The sequence below is a fragment of the Sardina pilchardus genome, chromosome 19 (genome assembly GCF_963854185.1).
Source record: "Sardina pilchardus chromosome 19, fSarPil1.1, whole genome shotgun sequence".
NCBI classification, from domain to species: domain Eukaryota; kingdom Metazoa; phylum Chordata; class Actinopteri; order Clupeiformes; family Clupeidae; genus Sardina; species Sardina pilchardus.
This window is the reverse complement of record NC_085012.1, coordinates 32258477-32264329: the sequence shown is the minus strand read 5'-3', so window position 1 is coordinate 32264329 and position 5853 is coordinate 32258477. Positions and strand designations below refer to the sequence as shown.

The 5853-nt window shown below is 37.3% G+C and overlaps 1 long non-coding RNA gene across 2 annotated transcripts; it reads right to left on the bottom strand.

Annotated features, from left to right (window-relative positions):
* Positions 1 to 1697: 1697 nt before the first annotated feature.
* Positions 1698 to 4740, bottom strand: LOC134066075 (uncharacterized). Of its 2 annotated transcripts, XR_009936368.1 has the most exons (3): positions 4340 to 4740; positions 3144 to 3274; positions 1698 to 2597 (listed from the first exon to the last, which is right to left on the bottom strand). It is a non-coding gene; the product is annotated as an uncharacterized LOC134066075 (long non-coding RNA). The 2 variants fall into 2 exon arrangements; XR_009936367.1 differs by having other exon boundaries at positions 3144 to 4740.
* Positions 4741 to 5853: the final 1113 nt, after the last annotated feature.

Genomic DNA, 5853 nt, shown 5'->3' with positions numbered 1-5853 from the left:
GATCTGAAATTCATGTCACTTGAGTAACGTTTCTTTTGGTAAGCCTGTTTTCTCGATCTAAAACTTAGGTTACAGGAGTACCAGCTGTTGTAGTATAACTGTTTTTTTAACTTATAGTTAGGTTCATGCATGTAACGATCTCTGAGGTACGATTTTTTATTGTGTTGAATGCTGTTTGCATACCTCTTTCGTTCATATTCCAATTTTTTCATTCTATTCTGTTCGTAATATTTCCGCTGTCTGATTCTGTTGTTCTCACATAAGGACATGTCATTTTGTGCTTTGGCAGTTTTTCGGCGCCTACGATCCTTATTACATTTAGGAAGTGAATTCACAGAAATGGCTGGAACGTGGAACTCTGCAGTCTGAGAAGGTTGCACATTGTCAGTTTGGCTTTCTTGTTCATTATTACACTCAGATGTAAATAACACTGGCATTAACTCATAGACCCATTCATCATGTGATTCAAGGATGGTCCAGAATGCAAGCAAATGATCAATCATGTCATTCAAGTTGACAAAGGTCAACATTACAGCAGTGCCATTGTTTGCTGGAAATCCATATGGTGTTCTTGAGTGTGGATCAAAAAGTCCATATTTATCATCAAATCTGAACAAAGCTATTGTTAAGCAACCTAAAGTTAGCAGTGCAAACGTTACATCATTTGACAAACAAAGCAGTCTTTCAGATAGCTGTATGAAGTCCACACCATCAGGTCCATTTTGCTTTAGATTACCATACCGTGACAGGCATTTCTCAATATGATACATCTGTCCATAGATCTCAACACTATCAGGTAATTCATCAAGAGCCAAGTGGTCATGTGCATCATTGCCTCTCATGCTCAACCCTTCCTGTACTTCACTGTACATCAAGTTACCTTTTTGCAAAACGTAGTCAAGATCATCACTGTTCAGCTCTGTTCGGTAGTGAAGAGTAGCAAGAAATACCAGGGAATTGCAGGTGCACTGCTTGTTACTGTTGTTCCCATATCTTACATCACCTTGGTAATGAGTTGCTTGAACACACGTGATGGTTCTCTGCTCCATGTTAATGTGGGAAGCACTAGTTACCTCATTTACATGTTCTCTGTCATTCAAGTCACTCTGGTCTAATGAAGACTGATGTGTTTCAACTTCAGAAAGGTCCAACTTACGCCAACGTCTCTTTTGAGCCTCTGAGCGGCGACCTTTTCTTCCCATGTTTCAAAATGTTATAAGCTTCAGAAAGTCTATTGGTCAAGTCTAGTTAAATCTAATATTGGTTGTACAAATTATTGGTATTTCACTGATTACACACTAGCAGATGTACTCACTGTTCCACTCACAGGTCAACTTAATTGTAGTATGTAAAGACAGTTAGATGAGATAAAGTGTTAATAAACTCAATATCAAAACACTAGGCTAGTATTTATTTCAGTGGTTTATTACAATGATTAGTAGGTCCAAAAATGAATTGCCCTTAAGATTATCAGTCATATGCAGAACTTCAGTCTTGCAGCACAGCTCAGGTGTAAAAGTGGATATACAGCAAAGACAACTTTGACAGATAGTATTGAACTAATATATATATATATATATATATATATATTAGACAGGTTATATATTTCACAGTAATACTGTAGTTCTGAATAGTTCACAGGTAGTTATCGTTATGGTCCAGAATCTTAATTTAGTTCAGAGTATGTGCTTTCAAACTTTACACAAAATATTTACTTTAGTTTAATTATTGATTAAATTATGAAATATGGCACTGGAACTGTTAGGTAGAGGGAGCACTTGATGACACCGATGAAGAATGAGAGGGAGCCCTCAAGTTGAAGTCCTCACACACCCCAAGTTCAGCCTTGCAGCACAGCTCAGATGTAAAAGTAGGTATGCAACAGCAAAGACAACTTTTGACAGATATTATTCAAATATATAAATGGTTGAGGTTTGTAAAGTTCACAGTAATAGTTCTCTATCCGAATAGTTCACAGGTAATTCTTAGTATGTTTCAGAATCTTTATATAGTTCAGAGTATGTGCTCTCAGAAAGTGGTAAATTACTGTCTGAAATATGTTTGCAGGTACTGTATGTTACAGGATGCTGCTGGTTCACAGTGGGATTCAGAGTGTCAGTATAATTCAAAGTAGTATTCACAGTATTCAGTTTCAAATGAGTATTCAAGTCTGAAAAGAGTAATCAAATCTCAAAGTATTCAAGTCTCAAATAAGTATTCAAATCTCAAAGTATTCAAGTCTCAAAGCAGTAATCAAATCTTAAAGTATTCAAATCTCAAAGTGTTCAAGTCTCAAATAAGTATTCAAGTCTCAAAGGAGTAATCAAATCTCAAAGTATTCAAGTCTCAAAGGAGTATTCAGTTAGTTTCAAAGGAATATTTAGTCTGAAAATGGCACAGAGTAGAGTATGTACAGAGTAGAGTATGTGCAGTCAAATATGTTCTCAGGAAGTGTTCGGTTCTTGTCGTAGATATGTTTGCAGGTAGGCGTTAGTGGGTTCTGTTGTATATGAGTGCAGTGCAGGGTGTGCAGACAGACAGGCACAGTGTCACACGTGACAGAGACACCACTCTGGCAGAGCTGGTCTGGAACAAGCCTAAAAGGGAAACAAAAAAGAACACACACACGTTACACACTTCCAAAAATAAGGTACACGGCAACATTGCTGCTTTGCTTGCTCCACAGTGAAAAAGCATTATCGTTTCTATCAATTTCAGCAATAGTAATAATGATGTAGCATGAATTAAGTGAAGTGAGCGAAGAAAACTAATCCAAAATCCAGCACAGCTGTACATTAATGCACATCAGGAGCAGATTGTGTAGGCAGCTGTAGATTACATTGTCTGCCATCATCTTTTAGGTCGGACACATTTGTAGTTGTCAATGCCGATGTGGTAGGCACTTAAGAATATGGAGGGCTGGCCATTCTGACATCAAGACAAGAAACCTGTGAGTCAACTAGTTTAACTAGCTTGCTAGTTCTGTCAGTCACATTGCCTCCATAGGTTACAGTAGATCTATACCAAATTGGTGAGGTAGCTATTTTTCTTAAGTCAATTATAATTTACATGTTTGTGTAAGCAAAAAATGTAAGCAAGCAGCATGGCTAATCTAGCTGTAAAAAATAATTAAAATGACATACCTGAAAAGTCTGCAGCACCGCAAAAGACAGAATGAGTCTTGAGATTATTTTTCTTTGGCAAAAACTGCCACACCACAAGTGGAGGTGGTGATGGAGGATGGTGATTGAGTCTTTAGAAAGACTATTGTTTTCTGTTGTGAATAAAGAAAAATGTGTGAAATTGTGACCACTACTATAACTTTACAATGCAACACAATTACCTAACTTCTCATCTGTGTGATCAAGTAGTATCAATAGCATGACTTGTACTCGGGCCAAGCTTAGAAATAAGTTTGTTTGCTGTAACATCAGAATCAGAAACAAATTGTGCTAGTAGGTTGATAGGCTAGACATTTTTAAATTACAAGTCAACAAGTCTATTTTTTCTTTTTTTTTTATGTTTTATCATCCCGTTGTCCATTGCCCGTGTGCCTTATGAAGGTGTCTATGTTGGCAACATCTTGCCTACCTTACATGCTGGCCTAGTCATGTACGTCCTAGTTCAAGTTCAAATTAGTGGAACTTCGACCCCATTGGCGTTGACGTAGTGTTTTTAGCATAAATAAACTAGCAATAAACTAACTTGTTTTCTTGCAGCCTCCGGTACATTAGTCAAATGCAAAATACTGGTGTATTTTTTTTTAGAATGTTCGATGTGCTGCCGTGTCTGGTGTAGCCATGTTCCACTATCATCAAATGTCTGAATTCACGAGTACTACCCGACGTCGGACATAATTCATAGACGTTGTTTTTTACAATTCATACATCGAATAAAAGTGATGATAATGGATGGCACACAATAGAGATGTTTAGTTAAAGTAGATAATAGCTAGACAGACAGTTAACGTTAGCAGCTAGCTGTCAAACAAGATTAAAGTTACCTCAGGTAACGTAGCAGGCAATGTTAGCTGCTAGCTCCTAACAGTTTCCAAATAGCAGACTTTGAGTCGGCTATGCTATTACCCAACCAATTGTTGAAAACAATTCGTAGTCTTTGCTTTTGGACAACATATACGTCGACTAAAAGTCACTGTACCTGTACCTCACAAAGTACAGGTCTAGAGGTTAGTAGCCTGGTTAACGAGGTCGTTTGCGTTAGCTCGAAAGTTAACGAAAGCCAGCCGTGTTAGCTATTATCAGACTCATTTAAGATACAAAGAACGCCGTTAAACATCGAACAATACCTTTAGTGTTAACATTAAGCAAACACAACTTACTTTGGAGGTAATATGAAGAGTCACAGCAACTTCTGGTCGGAGTCCTTGAAGGCACAGTAGCGACGACACCACTCAGTAGCAAGACGAATGAAGTGTAGTCAGCGAGTAGCTTCTAGCAGGTCGAAGACGAAGTGAATAACTTAGGTTTCATCAGGTCCCTGCACAGGTGTATTAATCAAGCACCATGCAGTCTGCATTGATAATCAAGGTGCTTGATTTTATAAGAGAGACACTGATACAGCTCTCTGAGAGTAGTTGATCAATTTAACTGGCTAGTCTTAAGAGAGCCAGACTGTGCTTAAAGCCTGAGACAGTAAATCATTTAAAAGTTGAATGTAGACTCTAATTAATGTTGATAGACAGAGAGTTTAATGGATGTTGATAGACAGTTTAATGGGTGGATGAGTGAATGGTCTGAAGAAGATGAATGGATAGAAAGTTGGATGGAATGTGCCTTATATTCTTGTAGAATGGAGAGACACAGCTCTCTACTGAGAGTAGTGGATACAGATACAGGTGTAATCAATTTAACTGGCTAGTCTTAAGATAGCCAGAGTGTGTGCTTAAAGCCTGAGACAGAGTAGATTGTTTAAAAGTTGAATGTAGATTGTCTAATTGATGTTGATAGGCAGACTGTTTAGAATGGGTGGATGAGTGAATGGTTTGAAGAAGATGAATGGATAGAAAGTTGGATGGACTTAGGAAGACTTATGTTGATACAGTTGATACAGGGGAACAGAAAATGTAGTCTCAAGAGAGCCAGTGTGCCTGAGAGAGAGAGAGAGCTGCTGCACCTGGACTGGCCACCTGGCGTAACATTCTAATTGCTGCCGTGATGTCATAATGAGCAATGTTAAGTCTATGGGAAAGTTTTTAATAGTTTTTAATTTATAGTTTAAAAAGTATAAAAGTTACAAAGTTGAAAAAAACATTGCACAGGTCTCCTTAGTAAGACCTACGTAGCAAAGTTTGAATCAAGTTTCTACGTTAAACGGTTCAAGCTGAATTGCGAGCGTTAGAAGAAGTTGGAATAATAAGAAACCTAGGAAGAACAGTACAGTGCATTTTCATGCACTGTAATAACTAGAAATGCAATTCCAAGGAATTACCAGTGCATGAAAATGCTAAAAAAGATAGATAATGTAGATATGGTTACTAAGGTGTAGCTAGGGTAAACATGGTGGTTGCATAGTTTACAGAGAGTTGATAGTGTGAAGGTAGACAGTTTAAAGATGAAACATTCCAGTTCTAACTTAACTAATGATTTCTATTCATGTTAAAATGTTGATTAGCTAACTTAGCTAATGATTTCTAGCAGTTAAGTTAAAAATGCTAATTATGCTAGCAATGCTAACTTTACTAACAATGCTAACCAGGTTGATTAGCTAACTTATCGATGATTTCTAGCAGTAATGTTAAAAATGCTAACTATGCTAACAATGCTAAATTTGCTGACAATGCTAACCAGGTTGATTAGCTAACTTAGTTGATGATTTTTTGCAGTTATGCTAAAA